A 21,616-nucleotide genomic window follows, 5' to 3' on the forward strand; every position below is an offset into this window, starting at 1 on the left:
ACAAGATAGTTAAGATAGTTATACTACTAATTTCTCTTAGTTCATTGAAAAGAAAGGTTTGTGCTAATACTGTTTAGACAATTAAATGCTTCTATCTTTTAGTAACTAAGTTAAAGATGACAATACACATTGTATTAACCATTGTTACCTATTATCTTGTTTTGGAATTTTGTTTTTCTTTTTTCTTTTTTCTTTTTTTTTATCTTTTCTTCCGGTACCAGGAATAGAACTCACCACCTTGCGCTTGCCAGGCAGGCGCTGTGCCACTGAGCTAAATCCCCAGCCCCTCTCTTTAAAATAAAAAGAACCAGGGCTGGGAGTTTAGCTCAGCGGCACAGCACCTGCCTGGCAAGTGCAAGGTCATGAGTTTGATTCCCGGTACCGAAAAAAAAACAAAAAAAAAAATTAAAAAAAAAAAAAAAAAGAGAACCAATAGTGTACCACCCTTAACCATAGAAAAGAGATGTATAAGTAGTTTAGTTTAAACACTAAGACAAGCCAAATATTTAGCTATAGTAAATATCTACTAAACAGAATAATTTTACCTCCACTGACAATAGAACAATGTTCAACACTAATAGCAGAGTTAACTTACTATCTAGAGATTCACAAAACTTCATGATTTAGTAGTAGAGATAGAGGGGGTGGGGGTAAGAAAAGTATAATTTGCGTTGTTAATCAAAGGAAGATGAGGAAGAGAGAAAAGTGATATAGGGAATCCTATTGAGGAGTAAAAAGAAATTAGTAGTATTAGGTGACAGTAACAGAAAAAAGAGAACAAATCCCAAAATCCCCAAAAAACTGATGGAAGAAAAACAAGAGGAAAAAAGAAAAGAAAATTAGAATTCCTTTGTGTTTTTCAAGAGTGGCTTCTTTCCAGGATCTGTAGTCATGGGATCCAGCAAGTCATCATTTTCTCCATTGGCTTTTTTAGGGGCTAGTGCTGTAGGCCAGGTCTGTTATTTCCCCCTGGGGCTATCGACTCTCCCACGCTTACCTTTTCTCCCAGGGCACTGGCCTCATCTGTGATCAGGTTGGCTTGTTGGTCAGTACCTCTGCTGCCCAGTATTGAAGGGAAACAAAACATAATGGGCTTGACGTTTGTGGATGGCCTCAGCCATGGGGCAGAATCCAGTGGTACAGAGTCCTGCCAAGGGGCAGGCACTGTCTGTGGGGAGCCCTCATCAGGATTCTTTATCGCACTTTTCCCTCCTCCACATAATCTTCCATTGATTAACCTTCAGATTTTATGTTTTCATTCTCTGGTGCCCTAGCCCTCGATTTTTACTAGTATAACCATGAAGCCCTATGAACTTTTAGTTAGTTAATTCTATGCTGTTACTACTGTTAAGTGGCTGCTTAATGAGTACCATATTTTATTTTGGGACAAAGTAGAGGTAATTGGTTATATAACATTGTGATGTTCTAAATGCCATTTTAAAAAATTGTTAATATGATATGTGAATTTTACCTCAATTTAAAAAATTACATCAGATCATGTGATCTCACAAATAACTCTGCCTTTGCTGTCATAGTTACTTTGTGACTGTTGGAACCCATGGGTTTTGTAGCGTTAGTACACTGGGAAGTTCTTTCTAGCTGTGGGCAGGAAATCTTGAAGATGACCCCAGGTGGGTTTCTCTGGACAGTAACAGCTGAGGAACGCAGTTTTGCTGTTTCATTTTTATGTGTTGCGAAAACCTACTTGAATGGGCCATATGTTATCTTAAAATGTAAGCAGATCTGATACTACTTAGTTTCTTCAGTTAGTTTGAAAAAGCATGTTTAAGATAAGTTCATATTATTTGGAAATAGAGCAATTTTTGGTTTTATGAAAATTTATGGTAACTTTAAAAGAATCTTAGTAAGAAATACTTATGGAATTGCAGTCATATTTTTCTGGTGATTTTCTGTGTTGCACCGGTAGAAATTTCTGTGACACTTTAAAAAACCATGGTAAATGTTTTTTATTGTTAGTAGAATTGGCATCAAGATTAGGAAAATGATATTTTCAGATCAATCAAGCAGAATTTGTGCAAAACTTAAAAACATTAATTTCTTTTAAAAATGTATACCTGCTTTGCTTGCTTGGTTGTTTGTTTGGTTGATTGTTTTTGAAGGAAAATCTTTAGGTTTTATTCTGGTAAAGGATCTGAGATTGAGAAGGGCTTCTCACTCAGAAAGGTAGAAGTGCTTTGCTGTTGGTCATGGACCACCCCTCTCCCCCTCCTTTCCTCTCTCCCTCCCTTCCTTCTAATGGTGAGGCTAATGTGGCTGTGTTTTTTTGGCACTTCTTTTTCCAGAAGATATATTTATGCTATTCATTTTGGATATTCCCACTGATTCCTCTTATGACCCAAGTTATGCCATCTAGGCTGAGTCTGTAAATGTGAAGCAGGTAACACTTAAGCAGTCAGGTGGATTGAGCCCGTAGCTTTTGACATCATTAGCATCACGTTCTAATAAATGAAATTAGAAAGTAAAACCTTGCTTGAGCAAGGCCTTTGGGACTTTAAAGTGATAAGAGAATCTGGTATGCATAGCAAAATATTTGAAATGTAATAATCTTAAATAACGGGTGAAGACAGTATTCTGCAAAATAATTATTGCTTCTGATTTTCACAGCATTAGAAAGATTTCTTTTTTGTTTATAAGATGTTCATAAGATAATATTTTTTCAGTACTAGGGATTGAACTCAGGGCCTCACACATGCTAGGAAGAGCTTTACTGTTGAACTACATTCTCAGCCCTTGTAAAATTTTATTTTGAGACATACTCTTGCTAAGTTGCCCAAATGACTTTGAACTTAGGATCCTTCTGCCTCAGCCTCCTGAGTAGCTGGTATTAAAGGCCTGAACTACTGTGCCCAGCCATGATAATTTTTTTAGTAAGAAAAGGTAAGTTTTAAATTGTGGAGAATTAGAAGATTATTCAATAAATTATGAATTAAGAAAAAATTTCAATGACAGTTAACTAGATACTAAGCGACTTTAACTAGGTATACCAGGACAACAGTAAAAGAAAGTGAAAAGATAGATGAGACTTTGTATTACTATAAAATTACTTCTACTCTGGTACTCTTGCCTGTGAAAAGAAATACAGCACATAGTACATTTCCTTGGGTATTTATTTAACTTTTGTGTGCCTCAGTTTCCTCATCTGGGTGATTAGAATAATAGAATCTACCCACTAAGAGTATTATAAGGATTAATTATAAGATCTTAGAATGGAGATTGACACACAATGTAAAAATAGATAAATATATGTTAAAAATGTGAGATGAGAGTGTTAATTAGTAACTACATTGGCAAAGGATACTTTTTAAAGTATAGTTTTATTTAGTATCTATTGATATTACAAAATATTGGAATTCAATGTGGTATTCTCATATATGCATATATAACACATTTTGATCATATCCATTCTCAATTACCCTCTCTTACACCCTTCTCCCCCTTACTCTTTTCATCTTGTCTAATAGCAATCTCGTTTGTACTTCCATTCACTTTTTAAAAAATATCCCAATAGGGAAAACACTTGATATTTGTTTCTCTTAGTTTGGCTTATTTCACTTAACACAGTGATCTCCAGTTTCGTTCCTTAACATGATGAACTCCAGTTAAATCATTTTCCTGCAAATTACAAAGTTTTGTTCCTTATGGCTAAATAATACTCCATTGTATTTATATGTACAATACCACATTTTCTTTACCCATTCTTTTGTTGATGGACCCCTACACTGATTCTGTATCTTGACTATTTTTGAGTTGTGCTACAATAAACTTGGGTGTGCTGGTATCCGTATGACGGTAGTGGTGAACCTATGGCATGCATGCTGCAGCAGGCTGTTTGTTATCACTGAAAGCTCTGAAAGGTTCACCATCACTGCCCTATAATATGCTGACTTTAATTTGAGTATATACTAAGGAGTGGTGTAACTGGGTCAAATGGTATTTCTATTTTTAGTTTTTGAGGAACCTCTGTACTGATTTCTGTAGGGGTATACTGATTTACATTTCTACCAGCAGTGTAGAAGGTTGCCTTTATAAAGATGCTTTTTCTTTGAGGGGCAAACTGATTACATTCGCAGATGTTCATAGTCCTGATCCTTTGTAATGTTTCAAGGTGTTTAATGTACCAAGGCCACACATAATTTTATCATTTCTGCCAAGCCACCTCACATCTAGCTAGGAGGGAGGGATAGAAAATTATTGGTAAAAAAGTGTTAAAATTACAGATTTTGATGAATTATGTTCTTCTGTTGTCAGAGAGAATTCACTTTACCTTGCTTCCATGAATGTATTCTAGTTTCTTCTAAATTTTTAATAGTTATAAGGTACTGGTTTGTATCTTGCAACCTCTTTTTATCCTCACCACCTTTTTTTTTTTTGAATAGTTATAAGAATGAATTAGGAAAGTTGGCTAATCAGATTGGCCAGCTCAGTTTCCTAGAATATGCTTTCTCTTTTCATGAAATGATGATATGGTGATTCTTTTATAGGACTGAACTGCAGCTGTAGAACTGAGTGACCTAAGATGTGAACTGGGCTGCATAAATGGTGGGGGAAACTGGAGAAAACAGTGAAGTAAAGGAAAAGTGTATTTTCCAGGTAAGTAATGTGATTCTGAATTTTAACTGATTTATTGCTACATCATTTACGATGACTGTAATGCTAAATTGGGATGGCCATATTTAGTCTTTATGTTGCTTTTAAATAGTTTTTACTTTCTCTTCAGTCAGTTTTTATTGCTGAGCTCTGTGGTAAAATTATTTTTGGATCAATCTAAAAATTTATGCCAAAGATATAGTTAGATGATTTCTTAAGTCATTTGATACGAATCTGCTATACTTTAGGTTGACCGTTGGATATTGTCAAAGCAGGGTTGTGTGTGTGTCTCTGATGTGTAGGTTTAGGTCAAGTATCAGCTTTTGGTCTGAGTGTAAAACATATGCTTTGAAAACTAGTATTAATACCAGTTATCCAAGCCATATTTTGTAGTTGCAGTATGTGTGGCATTTCTGGAATGGGAAACATAATTTAATATAGAAGATAAAGCAGATTAGCAGTCAGTATAAACTGACATGATAGACTTCACTTGATGAGACAGATATGCTCTGGTAATACTTTGTATATGTGTGTGCGCAGTACTGGGGCTTAAACCCAAGGCCTTTGTATTGAGCTACATTCCTGGCCATTTTTATTTTTTATTTTGAGAGTCTTACTAAATTGCCCAGGCTGAGCTCAAACTTTCAATCCACCTGCCTCAGGCTTTCAGAGTGCTGGGATTATAGGCGTGTACCACCGCATCTGGCCAGTAATGTTTTGTAAATAACGCAAATCTTTTACATTATTTTACCTTATAAAGTGAAGAAACTTTCTCTGGTATTCTGAATAAAAGTTTTTGGAAAGAAAGGGAAGGAAATGAAGGCAGATGGTGTAGGAGGCTGGAAGTTAGGTGCCCCAGCACCCTTAGACAGCTCCATGGTGACATTATTCCTCCACAGCACCGTGTGTTTTCCACAGTTATAATCTCTGGAACTTGCTGCCTGCCAGTGTTGATGGTGAGGCTCTTTCCTGTACCTCAGTCATGCATTATAGCAGGGTTACTCTTGGATATGTGATAACTTCCAGCTTGAAGGTTCTTTGAATATTAAAGTTAAGTGAAACTATTCAGTGACCTTGTGTATTCTAAACTAAGAATAACATAATCCACTCATTTTGTGTTGCTCACCCTTACATCGACTGGCCTGACTGTGTCTCAGTCAGTCCAAAAATATTTCTGCTTCTGGACCATTGTACTTACTCCCTCTGCCTGGAATCCTCTTCTGCCAGAAATCTACTTGGTTCCTGTCCTTCTCCTTCAGGTTCCAAAAATTACCTTATCAGTGATGGCTTTCATGACACCTTCAACTGAAAATTATAAGTTACCACACTCTGGAATCACTGTGTCCTGCTTTACTTTCTTCATATCAATTATCAGCATCTGGCTACTCTACATATAAATGTTTGATTGGCTGCCTGTCTTCCCTGCCTCAACGTACTCCTGCTTTTTCTTCCTGAGCTCTCTAAGGGCAAGAATTTTATCCACAGGACCTAAATCACTGCTGGACAGTAGATGCCCAGCAAGTATTTGTTGAATGAATGAATGAAGCATGCTTGTGTTTAGGAGGATGATATAAATTTAGAGATGATGTGATTGGATTGAAAATAGAAGGAAAAACATTGTGGAAGAAGCATCTTAAATTACATACTAAAGTTTAATAAACAGGACGGCTTAAAAACCATAGTCGAAAATAGATCTTTGCCAGGCACAGTGGTACAGGCCTGTGATCCCAGGAGGCTGAGGCAGGGGATTGCAAGTTCAACGCCAGCCTAAGCAATTTAAGTGATACCTTGTCTCAAATAAAATTAAAGGAGTGGGGGTATGTATATAGCTCAGTACTTCCTAGGTTCAATCTGCAAAAAAGGTGCTTTGATCTAGAATGTGATTTAGAACTACTTTGGGTTTATAATTGGCAGACCAGCTATTTGGATGAAAAAAAAACAGACATGAAATATTAAACAGAAATGTCTGGAAAAGCTTTTGATGGTAAAAGATTTGTGAAGCAAGTAAAGAGTTAGAATGGTTCAAATGGGGAATGACTTGAAAGAGAAATTCCATGGTCAGGACAGAGATTACTAGGAGCCCTGGCAATGCCTGTTGTGTTAGGGTCTGGTAGGGTGAGGACATTGTGTATGATGACTGTGAGTTGCGGGGGGAGGTTCACTCTTACCTATGCAGAACAATATTTTGATTATCCTATCATCATGTTATTTCTATTTAAGATCTTTTAAAATTAATCCCTCACTTTTAAGGGTATATACCGTGGGCTGAGGATATAGCTCAGTAGTAGAGCATGTGGCTAGCATGTGGGAGGCCCTGGGTTTGATTCCCATTATGGAAAAAAAGCACGTACTCTTTGACTTAGAAATTATATTTGTAGTTTATCTCACATATAGCTTTATACAGGCATGCAGCTAATCCTGTAGTACTTCAGCCTCTATTAAATTCTCATGCATTTGAATAGGGACTCAACAGCACTTGGACAGGGACTCTCACTGCCATCAATCTGTTGTGGCCATGGGTCATGTGCCTCTCTACTGGCTTGGGTATTAACTGCTGCTCATTTTAAACTGCAATGGACTGGATATATTTGCCCAGTAGATAACTACATTTCCATTTAGGTTTCCTCTTCTGAACTCCTGTTCCCTTACAGCAGCCTTTCTTTTCCCATTTGCAGATATTATTGTGCTTACAGTTTTTGTATAGCATTTTTGGCTATTTAAATAATTAAAATAATTAATAGTGGGTGTCTCTACTTGGCTACACATTGAAATCACTTCAGAAACTTTATAAAATATTAATGTCTAATCCTACCCCTAGAGATTCTGAGGCAAATATTTCTGGGATGAGTTATGGGTATCAATGTTTTTTAAAGCTTTCCCAAGTGATTTTCATGTGTGCTCATGTTTGGGGACCAGGAATACTATGCATTTTTCTATATTGGTGGTGACTCTAGTCACCTTAAACTCATTATAACCATTTAAATGACTTCTTTGGGCTTTATAAGTCTATAGTGGCATTGTATATAAAAACGTTTTATCTCTACCTTTATATGTATCACTCATTTTTCCATTTTAACTATAATTGACAAAATTATCCATATTCCAGATGGCAACATCATGTTTTGAGATACTTACGCATTGTAAAATGATTACTACAATTGAGCTAATTAACATATCCACCTCTTCTCATATTTACAGCAATTCTTAATTTCCTCCACTTAGGAATATTTTTTAACACAAGTCAAAAAACACTCTTAAAGAAAAAGAAAAATGTGTTCAGCATCTCACTCCCAGAAACAGATTAAGACAGTTGAGTGAACAGTATTCTAGATGACCTCTTGATACCTCTATATATTAATGCATTTTTCAAAATAAAAAATTAGTTAATGCTATATCTGTTTTTTTTCCTTTACATGGAATTTATTTAAACATATAGATTTTTTTTTATTTTAAAGATAAAAGGAGGGAAACATTAACAGACATACAACATTTTACAACATATCACAAGCACAATACAGACAATACAGAGTTACAAACAAAGTGGTAGGGAATTAACAATGGTGGTTGTATTACATATTGATATCTTCAAAGTGGCTTCTCATGAAAACAGAGCTATATCTGTTTTGTAACATACTGTTTCACTTAATAGAGTATACTAGAAACCTTTTCAGCTCATCAAATTCATGTCGACATCATGATCTCATAATGATATAATTAATAACCCGTTTTTCTATCCTTGCATTATCCTTCCTTGCACCCCCTTCTCCCCACCCATTTATTTTGTTTACCTTGTCTAATAATAGTCTCTCTTCTACTTTCACGCTTTCTTGTTTAGATTCCACATACAGTATTAGGGAAGACATTTGATACTTGTCTTTCTGAGGTGCCTTACTTCATTTAATATGATGATCTCCAGATCTCCAGTTCCATCCATTTGCCTGCAAATGACATAGTTTTGTTCTTTATGGGTGAATAATGCTCCACTGTGTATATATACCACATTTTTTTCTACATGCATCTCTTTTTTTTTTTTTTTTGTCTTTTTGAGACAGTCTCGCTATGCAGTTCAGGCTGGCATTGAGCTCACTTTGTGGCCTAGGCTGGCCTCGAACTTGCAACAATCCTCCTACCTCAGCCTCCCGAGTGCTGGGATTACAGGCGTGTGCCACCGCGCCCGGTTTACATGCATCTCTTTATGTACACCTAGGTGGTCTCATATCTTGGGTAATGTGAACTATGCATAAAGTGGGTGTGCAGATAGATATCCCCTATTGTATGCTGCATGATTACATCATATGGTGAAGGTTTAAAATTTCTGAAAAAGTGATTACAGTAAGAGGCACACTGCAGTTAATGCAATTTAAAGTACTCCCCCTCGCTTTGAGCATGTTTATCCCATTATTCTTGCCACAATCTGAAGCAGTTCTGGAAGTTCTCTTTAGTAAATGTCTTCATGAAGTGTGCTCAGACATATGGTGAATGCTGCTACTGAGTGCCACCTAACGAAAAGGTAAGCTTTTGTGAAAATACTACTGTGAGTCCTCATCCACCTTATTCACTGGATCTGGCACCGTGTGACTTCTGCCTTTTCCTCAAAGTCAGTTGCCATTAAAGGTAAACATTTTTGAATCAATTTAAGACACCAAGGCAGCCACAATGGTACAACTAAAGGCATGAAAGAGGACTTCCAGAACTGTTCTGAAAATGGAAAAAATAATGAGATAATTGTGTTCAAATGAGGGGGTTATTTTAAGAGAGATCAATGGCAGTATATCTTTTACTGTGATAAACTTTTAAAACTTTAAACATTCAACATATTTTTTATCACATACTTCACAAACTGACTTTAACTCCTGTGGGTGTATACAAGGATGGTATATCTAGTCATAAGGTAGTTCTACTTGTGATTTTTTGAGGAGCCTCCATGCTGATTTTCATAGGGTCTATACTGAATTTATATTTCCACTGGCAGTCCCCTGCTCAGCATTTATCATTTTTTATGTTCTTGATGATAGCCATTCTGACTGGGATGAGATAGAATCTAAATGTAGTTTTGATTTTCATCCCTAAGGACTAAAGATCTTAAACATGTTTTCATATACTTACTGGCCGTTTGTACTTCTTTTGAGAAGTAGCTGTTCAATTCATTTACCCATTTATTGATTGGGCTACTTGATATTTTAGTGTTAAGGTTTTTTATTTCTATATATGTTCTAAATATTAATCCTCTGTCAAAAGAGTAGCTGGCAAGGATTTTTTCATTCTGTAGGTTGATTCTTCACCCTGTCAGTTGTTTCTCTGGCTGTGCAGAAACGTTTGTTTGATATAGTCCCATTTGTTGCTTCTTGCTGGTATTTACTGTGCTTTTGGAATCCTATTTAGGAAGTGTTTGCGTATGCCTATGGCTTAAAGTGTTTCTCCTTTATTTTCTTCCAGCACTTTCAAAGTTTTAGGTATTATACTTAAGTCTTCGATCTATTTTGAATTGATTTTTGTATAGAGTGAGAGAAGACAACCTACTTGCAGTCTTCTACTTGCAGTCTTCTTTTCTCCCATATATATTTTTGGATTGCTTGTCAAGAATTAGTTGGTTACACATATTTGTTTGTGTCTCCTCAGTTCTATTCCATTGATCTGTGAATCCATTTTTATGTCATCCCAGTGTCATTTTTGTAACTACTGCTTTGTAGTTTAATTTGAAATCAGATACTGTGATGATTCTAGCTTTGTCCCTTTTGCTTAGGGTTGGTTTGGCTAGTTGGAGTCCATTGTGTTTTCATATGAATTCTGAAACTTTTTCTGGTTTTGTGAAGAATGTCATTGGAATTTTTTTTTTCCTGTACTGGGAATTGGACTCACAACCTTGTGCTTGCCAGGCAGGCGCTGTGCTGCTGAGCTAAATCCCCAGCCCCATCATTGGAATTTGGATGGGAGTATATTTATTTGTTTTAAAAAAATTTTAGTCTAGTTAGGTATTTTATTTTTGTCAAAAATTTTGCATTCAATCTGTAGATCACTTTTGGTTAATATAGGCATTTTAACAATATTAATTCTGCCAATCTGCAAACATGAGAGGTCTTTCCACCTTCTAGTGTCTTCTTTGGTTTCTTTCTTCAGTGTTCCATAATTTTCACTGTTGAGACTTTTCACCTCCTTGGTTAGGATGATTGATTCCCCAGTATTTTAAAATTTATTTCTAAAAGCTATTGGAAATGGGATTATTTTCCAGATTTGGTTCTCAGGTAGTCTGTTATTGGTGTGATGGAAAGGCTACTGATTTTTCAATGTTGGTTTTGTATCCTGATTTTGTATTGTATTGCATTGGAAGGACTGTCTGACAGTGTATTAATTAATAGTGATGCAGAAGCAGAATGCTTCTTTATTTTGTATTTTTAATGACTTCATAGCTTATTTTCCCTTGAAGTATAATGTTGATGTACGATTTTAAATAGGTGCTCTAATCAGGTTAAGAAGGTATACCTTTATTATTAGCTTTGGAATTTTAAATTTAAAAAGAGCTGTTGGATTTTAACACATATATTTAGTGCCTGTTGGCATGCCAAAATTTATTTCTAGATTCTGTTTACTATTCTTTTCTTTCAGGTTTTTCTGTGCATAAATTCTGAGTGAGCTTGTCTACAGTTTTTTCTTTTCATTTCTTTATCCAGTTTTCATATCATGGTAATAGAATAAAATACAATAACCCATATCTTAATCTCTTTTAGGCATAATTTCTACAACATGTGAGTTATCTAGTTCTGGAGAGGTCAAAAGGATTCACTAATAAGGCATCAGAGACTGCTTTGGTGGAGTATACTTACTTGATTTTTAAAAAAAAGTTTTAGTATAGTTAGTCTATTTTATTTTTGTCAGTATTAGAAATTTTTATTTTTACTTGAAAATCCACCTGTTCATTTTTATCCAAATTTGTTAACACATACATAGTATTTTACAATTGTGTTCCTTTTTGTGTCTGTTTTCCCAATTTTATGTTTTTTTCACTTGTAATTGTATATAATATGTAATTACATTTAATCACTTTTAGTCTAGTCATAATAAGCTTTAGCTGAAGTATAAAACTTTACAAAATACAAAAAGATGTAGTAAAAGACAGTTTCCTCTTCACTCCTGTTCTTAAGTAAACACCCCAACATAATTTCTGATAGTTTTTAATGAATCCTTCAAAAAAGTATTTCTTTGCTTCAAAATATCTAATTTCTTTTTTGTTTTGTTTTGTTTTGTTGTGTCTTTTTGAGACAGGGTCTTGCTATGCAGTTCAGGCTGGCCTTGAACTCACTTTGTAGCCCAGGCTGGTTTTGAACTTGCAATGATCGTCCTGCCTCAGCCTCCCAAGTGCTGGAATTACAGGCATGCGCCACCACGCCCAGCTAATTTCTTTTTAAAAATTCCTTTAGCGGACAAAGATGAAGGTAGGGGAAGGCAAGAGAAAGTAAAAAGAATTAAGGTGTATTATGTACGTGTACCAACTACCCACAATGAATGTAATCATTATGTACTAAAAACATGTACTAACACATCTTTTAAAAATAAAATAAACATTTTCCTTAGATTATTGTATTCCTCAAGTTTGTTAGTTGCATATGTAGCTTTTATTCTTATTTATTGATGATACTTGTTGCAATAGTATTTGTCTCTTTTTTCAGTATGCTGTCAGTGTATTTATTTTAAAATTTTTAAAATTTAATTAAGTTATCGATACAATTTAGGTATATACAATGATCACATGTATCATAGGAAATTTGTGCCCTTACATGATATATCTTGATTTGTCTTTTATTTTCTTCCATTCCTCTCCCGTCCTATCAACCCCTCTTCCTCTGCTTATTTACAAAGCTTTGTTTCCATTTTATCCTTCTTTTCTCATTTTTTCTTTCTCCTTCCTCCCTTTCCCTACCCCTTCCTTAGTTCCCCTTTCCTTTTGAGAAATTTCTTCCCATTTTACCATATTTCATGTAAAATTTGGTTGTTATTTATATTTTCAGTTTCTCACACCAGTGAGACAATGTATTTACACATGTCTGATTTATTTCTCTTTAGAATATGGTCTCTAGGTCCATCCATTTAGCAATAAATGTCTCAAGTTTATCCTTCTTTATGGCTGAGTAGTACTCCATTACTTAAAAAAAAAAAACCTTTTTTTTTATCCATTCATCAATTGATGGGTATTTGGGTTGTTTCCAAGATTTATCTATTATAAACTATGGAGCACATATATTGCTGTGATATGATGCCTTTACTTCTTTTGGGAAAATACCAAGAAGGAGAATAGCTAGGTCAAATGGGACCTCTAGTCTTAGCTTTTTGAGGAATCTCCACATTGATTTCCACAGTGGTTGCACCAGTCTATACTCCCACCAACAGTGGAGAAGTGTTCCCTTTTCCCCACAGCTCTACCAGAATTTGTTACTGGTTTATTTTTTGATAATAGCCATTCTTTTTGGTGTGAGATGGAATCTCAGTGTTGTTTTAATTTGTGTCTCTCAAATGACTAGTGATGTTGAACATTTTTCATATATTTATTTGCTGTTTGTATTTCTTCATCTGAGAAGTATGTATTCATCTCAGATGCCCATTTTTGGATTAGGTCTTTGAATTTAGGAGATCTGATTTTTTTTCAGTTCTTTATATGTCCTAGATATTTGTCCTTTGAGTAACAACTGGCTAAAATTTTTTTCCCACTCTATGGGTTGTCTTTTCACTCTGTTGGTGATTTTCTTTTCTGTGAAGAAGCTTTTCAATAAGATGAGATCCCCATTGTTTATTCTTATAGTATTTCCTGTGTGATATGGGTTTTGTTCATGAAGTCTTTGCCTACACATATGTCTTTAAGAGTTCTACCTAATTTCTCTTCCATCAGACTTAGTGTTTCTGTTTTAATATTCAGCTCTTTGATCCATTTTGATTTTAGTTCAGTGCATGGTGATAAACATGGGTTAAGTTTTAGTCTTTGAGATGTGGAAAGCCAGTTTTTCTAGCACCATTTATTAAAGAGGCTATTTTTCTTCCAGTGAATGTGTTTGGCCCCTTTGTCGAAGATAGGGTGGCTGAATATGTTTGGAGTTGTTTCTGCATACTTTAATTTGTTCCTTTGAGCCTCTGGTCTGTTGGGGTTTTTTTTGGCCAGTACCATGCTGTTTTTATCACTGTAACTCTGTAGTATAATTTCAAGTAAAGGATTGTGGTGCCCCTGCCTTGCATTTGTTGCTCAGAATTGTCTTTGCTATTCTAGATCTCTTCCGGTTCCAAGAGTATTTTAGGATTGTTTTCTCTAATTCTGTGAAATATGCTGTTGGAATTTTGATCAGAATTGCATTAAATCTATATAGCAATTTTGGGAGTATGGCCATTTTCACTATGTTGGTTCTTTGTACCCAAGAGCAAGGGATATCTTTGCAATTTCTGATATCCTCTTTGATCTCCTTTTACAGAGTACTGTAGTTTTTAATATAGAGATTTTTTACTTCCTTTGTTAGATTGATCCCTAAGTACTTCATTTTTTTCAATGCTATTTGAGGTAGTATTTGTTTCTTAGTTTTCGTGTTAGTTGTCTCTTTTCCATTATGCTTTAGGTTTTCTGGAGTATTGTTTGTTTCCTTTTAGCTTCTAAACAAAATTTGAAGGTGAACAATACTTTGAATTCTCCTAATGCTAAAAATAACACTTGTTTCTATGTTTTTCACTATCATTAAAGCAGAAGTAGGAACATTCCTTCATAGTATGAGATTCAGTCTCTCCCTTTTTTGGTATCCTTTCTTACTATTCTTGATCTGTTCCCCCACCCACCAGTTGTTTTTTCCTTTCATATTTTATATTTGTCCTATGTAGTGTATTAATTGTTAGCATTTTGCTAGTTTTGATTCAGTGAGTTCATTAATAATCATTGAGACCTTACTTGGAGCTGGTAGACACTGAGACAGAAGCAGGAGGTGCAAAGAGAAGGGCAGATCTGTGTCTGCCTTGTCCCCTTTCTGGTTGAGGAAGCGGCAGGTAATGCAGACCTACCCACATGGCAAAGGACATGATGTGTCAAGATACTGGAGACACGGAGGAGGCAGGGAACATTCTTTGCTAGTGGCGAAGGCACTGTGGGAGGTAAGCATTACTGTGAGTACCACCAGGATGTATAAGACAGGATAAAGTGTGAGGGGGCAAAAGCCTGAGAGGGCACCATTACCTCATCTTGCCCTTAGGAGAGTAGCTGGATGTGAGATTGAACAAAGGGATTTTGGGGCCAGCTTGTGATTCGCTTTGAATACCTGGCCGAGTTTCCATTTGTATCTTATGGGGTGTACTGCAGAGGTTTTAAGGAAAGAGGTTATGCTCAAGTTCATTCTTAAACTGATAGCTCTGGTCATCGGAAGCACAGACTGCAGGGAGCAAAGTCAGTTAAGCAGCGGTGGCCATCTTCAGATGAGAGATGAAGGCTATTGAGCAAGGAGGGAACAGCGAGGAAAGGGTGTGGTATTTTGAGGCAGAAACTAAAAATAGCAGTGCCTGACATTGGGGGATGGGGAATTAATTACCGGCTACCTCCAGGAGCTTTCTGTTAAGTTTTAAGGAGTGTAAAGATAGAGGATGGAACTGTTGACCAATTTAAGTAGTTGGGTAGAGGCTGTAGAAAGGGATACAGGTACTAATTTGGAGAGAGGCAGGGGAAAGTTTATCTTAGGTTTTGTTGAATTTAAGAGAAGAAATCTTTAAGATGTCTAGGAAAACATCTAGGAGCCGTGGACCAGGCAGGGATTGAGATGAAATGTGAGATTCACTTCCCCAAGGGTGGTATCAAAGCCCTAAGGACACAAAAACTGCCGCTAAGGCCAGCAGGTAAGCAGAAACAGGTCTTAGGATGGGTGCTTGGCAAAGGTCAGTGTCTGTGCAGAAAAGCAGAACATACTGAGCACTGTAATGTGTCCAGGACACAGAGGCTGGAGCTTTTCAATGGCTTACTTTATCTTCTCAACAGTTCTATGCATGGAAATTATTATTACTTTACTTTATGGGTCAGGAAACTAAGCATCAATGACATTGTTACCAAGCTAGGAAGTGGGATTGCAAATCAGACTCTAATGTCAAGTTCAGGTTAGAATAAAGAAAGCAGAAACAGAAAACTAGTAGGGAAGGAACAGTGGTCAGCAGGGTCTACACACTCAGAGATCAGGAGAGGAGGGGAGGGTAGGGGAGAAGAAAAGAGAAGTGCAGAGTGAGGAGGGGCGGGTGTAGGAGGGAAGGAGGGAAAAGAAGGGAAGGGAAGGAGGGCTAGGAATGTAGCTCAGTGCCTCCTGGGCTCCACATCCAGTACCTCAAGAAAAAAAGACAGGAAGTGAGGAAGAGGAGAAGGAGGGAGAGAGGGAAAGAAGGAAAGGAACAGAAAGAAAATAGTGTCTTATTTTTCTCTTCTGTAAACTGAAAGCAGTAATACTGTATTATGTAACCAGAACCACAGTTGAGAGGGTTACTGCATGTAAAGTACTTAGACACAGTGTCTAGCGTGTATTATGTGTTCCAATATTGTTAGCTCTCTCATTCATTCTATTTCTTAAAGATTCTTTTTCTTTCTCTTTCTCCCACTCCCTTCCCCATACCTTGTCAAAAATGGTATTGTACAAAATCCTGAAACTGGTACATTTAACAGTATGTCATGGATATCTTTCTTTGTGGTTTGTTGTTGTTCAGGGGATAAACAGTAGGAGAGATGACCTCTTTCTGATTGTCATTTGGGCCATACAAATAAATGATAAATTTGCAGGCTGTTAGAACCTTATTTAGTACAAACAGATAAATCCAGGAACCCAAATAGTATTTGTTTGAGATTTTAAGGAGTTTAGCAATGAATAATTTTAACCTTGATCCAAATATGGCATCTGGAGTTCCAGATGTCCATTGTGTGACCTGATCTTCCCTATGAGGTGTACAATTGATATTCCTTGAAAACTGGCCATAAAATTTTTATTTCTACCTTCAGAATAGTTCTTCCAAAAATTTTTAGTTTTGCTATTATAGCCATCTAATCATCTCATCTAAAACATGCAGTTAACTTCCCATGCAGTGTATATGGCTGTTTTATTTCACTTGTCTTGCTGATTGGCCACAACTTCACAAATATTCAGGTGGTCATACTAGTCCATTTCCCCTTTCTTGATGTTTGGCTTAGAAGAGGTGAACTATATCATCTTGCCTGTCTACATACCAGTTGTTCTCTTTTGTTTTAGTATTTTTATTAGGAATGAGGGTTATAAAATGATTGAATTGCTAGGTATTTTCATTTGATATTTTGATTTTGTGTCATATTTATCTTCAGCTATCATTGTTCCATTCTGGACCAAATCCTTATTAGTTTGGTTATTCTTTTATCATTTGATTTTGGGTTTTTTTCTTTTTTTTTTTGCTCATCATGAAAAAATTTTCAATCTATAATTCACTCAGAGTTATCTGAGCCAGGTGTAGTGGCACACACCTATAATCTCAGCACTTGGGAGGCTGAGGCAGGAGGATTACCATGACTTTGAGGCCAGCCTCGAAGACCCTGTCTTACAAAAAAAGCAACAGAAAGTTACCTATAACAGGGTTCTTTTTTTATTTTATTGGGGTTTTAAAGTAAATTATTTTAACACGGGGCGTGGTAGCACATGCCTATAATCACAGCATTTGGGAGGCTGAGGTAGGAGGATTACCATGAGTTTGAGGCCAGTGTGGGCTGCAAAGTGAGCTCAAGGCCAGCCTGAACTGCATACCAAGACCCTGTCTCAAAAAGACCAAAAAAAAAAAGTAAGTTACTTTGAGATTATGTAATATTTATGGACTAAAAATAAAAATCAGCTGATAATTCTGTTTTTTTAGATTAATTAATGTTGGATTTATTGTGGAACTTTCTAGATTTTTTTTCTCTCTCATTGTCTCTCTTTCTCCTAAACATTTTCTGTCTTTCTCTTTTCCCCTCTTTCTACCCTATATCTTGCCCAAAATGGGATCATATAGAATCCTGTTATATTTATTATACCATGGATATCTCTCTGTGTCCATGCAAGTATATCTACTGAATTTTGTATACATCATATCTGTAGGGTTTGCCCTAGTGCAGAATGATCATAATTTATTTAGCCAGTCTCTTTGGTGGATATTTAACTTATTCCCAATTTCTTGCTAACACTATATGAAGCGTCTTGGTACATGTTTGAATGTACAAGTATCATATATGGTAGATTACTAAAAATGGAATTTGTGAATCAACTGTGGTAAGAGTTGGGATTTTTAAATTATGAGCCCCTTTAGTTGTATGCAAAATGTGACATGTGATATATTATGTACTGTGGATTTTCCTAGTATGAGTTTATAGATGAGAGGTATAAAAAGGTCACCAGCTTCTCCAAAGGAAAAAACTACTAGCACACAAAGTTAAGTAACTTGCCTGAAGTCTGTGATGGGACAGGGATTTAAGTCGATGGTCTCTGACTCCAGTGGTACTAAGAGAAGAAAACAAATTCATATGTAATATATATTAAATAGTTTATAGTGTCAATCTCTGAGAATTTATGAGAGGTCCACAATGACTTGTTTTTTTAAACAATGGAGATGTGTTATTTTTGTAAGCAGAAGTAAAGTAAAATTCTTTGAAAAAATAAAGTAGTAAGAAATAGTGAGGAAAAGTCGTATCACCTAGTCATCTGGGCTTTTTAAAGAGAGGGAACAGGTTTATGAATGAAGGAGCCAGTAGTTCTTTAAGAAATCTTTGACCACTGGGTGTAGAGGTACATGTCTGTAATCCCAGCACCCCAGAGACTGAGGCAGGACGATCGTGCCAAGTTCAGTGCCACCCTGGACTAAACAATGAGTACAAGGCTAGTGAGACTCGGTTCAAGAAGTAAAAATAATAAAAACAAATATTCTTTTTCAAAAAGAAGAAACCTTTGACGGAATTTGCATAATATTGAATATACTATTTCTCTTTATTTACTATGAAAGCAAAAGTATTAACTTTATGGTAGAAAAAATCTTCACCAAGAGATCAAGTCCAAAATCACCACGAATAAGACATATCAATATTATCAACTCTGAGATATGTACATCTCATTTCTGTGGTATTTTTCGTAAAACTGCATAGCTTTAGTACAATCATAAGAAAATATCAAACCCAAATTAAAGGACAGTCAACAAAATGACTGATTAATTCTCTTAAAGAGTATCAAGGATATAAATGACAAGGAAGTACTAAAACGTTAGAGACTGCAGGAGACTAAGGGGAAATGGACAGCTAAATATGCTGGGGATCCTAGATAGGATTCTGGAACAGAAAAGGCGCATTGTAGAAAAAAAGATACAATTCAAATAAGGTTTTGGTTTAGTTCATAGTATTATTCCAGTGTTAATGTCCTGGTTGTGGTGCCTTGTGATGACTATCTTGACGTAGCCATCTCCTGTTCTGGATTACCTTGAGGTGGCAGGAACATGCACATTCATCTTTATGTCCTCTGAGTACTCAGCATGATGAGTTCATTAATATTGAGTGTTTATGCTGTTCCAACCATTGTCTAAAGAATATATATAATAACTATGAAAGTGAAATTTATCCCTACTTTGCAGATAAGGAAACTGAGTCTCAGGAAGTTTACAGATTTTGCCCCAAACTACAAAGATAATATGTGATGGCATTGAGGTTTAAAGCCAGGAAGTTAGTCAAGAGTCAGGGCTTCTAACCACTACTTTATACTGGAAAAATATGCTATAATGCTCAAGCTCCTTATTGCATACTGTACTAGAATATCAATAGCTAGCGTTTATTGAACACCTGCTATATGGGAGGCACTAGGCTAAGTGATATAAATACGTGTGTGTATATGTGTGTGTGTGTGTGTGTGTAAAATCTCACTTATTTCTCATACAAGTCACATGAGGCATGTTGTAGTCAGGGGTTTTGCAAGGGGAACAATACAGGACACATAATTTATAGAATTATTTTATAATATAATAGTCACCTGAAGAGTCATATACAAAAAGAGTACAGGAAATATGTCCACAGCTAAAGACCAAAGAATCCAGCTGAGGGCATGGATCCCATAGTAATGTCCTGCGTGAGTCCAGCTGAAGGTCTAGAGCCCTGAGTCCACCTGGAGGCCAAGAGCCCACGACAGTGTCTCATGCAGGCCTGTTTAATGGGTCTGTGCTAGGAAGGCCCAAAAGTCAGTAGCAGAAGCTAGAAAGTCTGTATCAGTGGGATGAAAGATCTGTGCTAGCAGGCTGAGGAATTTGCACTGGAGCCAGGAAGTGATGCTCAAAGTAAGAACCAGAGCTCCCCTAAAAAGTACCACAGCTATCATCAGCAACAGTGAAGAAGTCCTGAGCTCCTCTGAGGATGAGAACAGCCAAGTTCCCATCAGAAAGCCAATGCAGCAAGCTTCTCCAGGAGACTGAGCAGTGCACCATTTTCCCTTCCAGAGCCAGGAATCAATGCTCAAAGTGAGGACCAGAGCTTCCCCAAAGTGAACCCATAGCCATTCTCAGTGATAATAAGGTCCCGAGTTCCTTCAACAATGAGAGCAGCTGAGTTCATCAGGAAAGCCAGCATGACAAGCTTCTCCAGGAAAAACAACAGCTCCCTACAGCTTCCCAACAGCTTGTAAACTTCTTCCTCTCCAGTTCTTCTGTTCATTTTGTTAGTAATAATCCTCAAGTGGGCCTCCTCCGCCTAGCACCATGCTTTTACAGTTCAGCTGGGTGTTACAAGTTGGCCACCAATTGTCAGTCCACCACAATCCACCCTTGGTCAACTTGATAACCATACACATTTCCTTAAACTATAGTTTCTAGTGGCAGATTTATGAAAAGTTAACATGTGTTGGCCTGTTCAGATTTATATTAATATAACAATTACATATATACAATTCTTATTGCACTCATTTTGCACCAAAAGCAAAATATTTAAAGGGTGAATAAAATTTAGGGTAAAACAATACTTTGACTAATTAACCTGACTACAAACATATATCTAAAAACAACATTAAAAACATATTAAAAGAACTATTACAATCACAGTTATTGCTTCCCATTAACTTTTAACAAGGCATGGCAAGGCTGAAAAACAGGGATCTCCTGCATTTCAAATACACTCTTATTTTCAGGTGAAAGACTTCAGTTAATTTTTTCATTGTCTTGTTCTTAACAACAACATTCTTCGTATTTCATCCTTGCAACCCAAAGCTCCACTAGAGCCTCCCCTCTGGCCAAATGTTTTATGTCATTCTGCTGGCTCTTCATCCTTAATTTCAAACATAGATCAGGCAAAAAACTCTTAACAATAACAGTGCCACTATCCCAACAATCGACTACATTGACTCTTTTCTTTTTCCAACAAGGCAATATCTCTAAACACAAGCAAAATATAGATACCAACTTTCTACCAAAGCACAATATACTACCTGGGATCCAGTAGCCACTGCAGTCCTTCTCAGTAGAAGCCTCCTGAGCTTCATCTTAACCAGCAGCATTTTCATCAGTACACTGATTTTCCAGGCTCTGACCAGAGTTTCCAAAATAATATACAACACAGAGGAGCTACCTCTTTGGCCAGTCTCTCAAAACTTCTCCAAATTAATTTCCAGGGATCTTAAGTCGCATGGCCAGGCAGCATCACAAAAATGACCCCAGTCCTGGTACCAATTTCTGTCACCAATTTCTGTCTTGGTTACTCTTCTGTCATTGCTGGGACTGAGCTACATCTCCAACTCTTTATAAAAATTTTATTTATTTAATTTTTTACTTTGAGACAGGGCTTTACAAAGTCTCTAAGTTGCCCAGGGTGAACTCAAAATTTAATTCTGCTACCTGAGGCTGCTAGAGTGCTGGGATTGCAGGAGTGTACCACCACATTTTATTATATTTATTTTTTATATTAAAGAGAAAAAATAAAATTTCAAAACAAGATAATAGGAGGGTAGCAATGGTTAATACATTCTGTATTGTTATCTTTAACTTAGTTACTCAGAGTACAAGATAC

General features: G+C 36.4%; 1 protein-coding gene across 6 annotated transcripts in view; it reads left to right on the forward strand.

The window, feature by feature from the left end:
- Positions 1-21,616, forward strand: part of Zhx3 (zinc fingers and homeoboxes 3) — a 152,516-nt gene that overhangs the window by 56,014 nt on the left and 74,886 nt on the right. For 4 of the 6 annotated variants that reach the window (XR_001235582.1, XM_005392514.2, XM_005392512.2 and 1 more), the window contains exon 2: positions 4,503-4,611. The gene's annotated coding sequence lies outside the window, so the exon portion shown is untranslated. The other 2 variants (XM_005392517.2, XM_005392513.2) reach the window with 2 other exon arrangements.

This window comes from Chinchilla lanigera, unplaced genomic scaffold, assembly GCF_000276665.1.
Source record: "Chinchilla lanigera isolate Chin_1 unplaced genomic scaffold, ChiLan1.0 scaffold00044, whole genome shotgun sequence".
In the NCBI taxonomy this organism is placed as follows: Eukaryota; Metazoa; Chordata; class Mammalia; order Rodentia; family Chinchillidae; genus Chinchilla; species Chinchilla lanigera.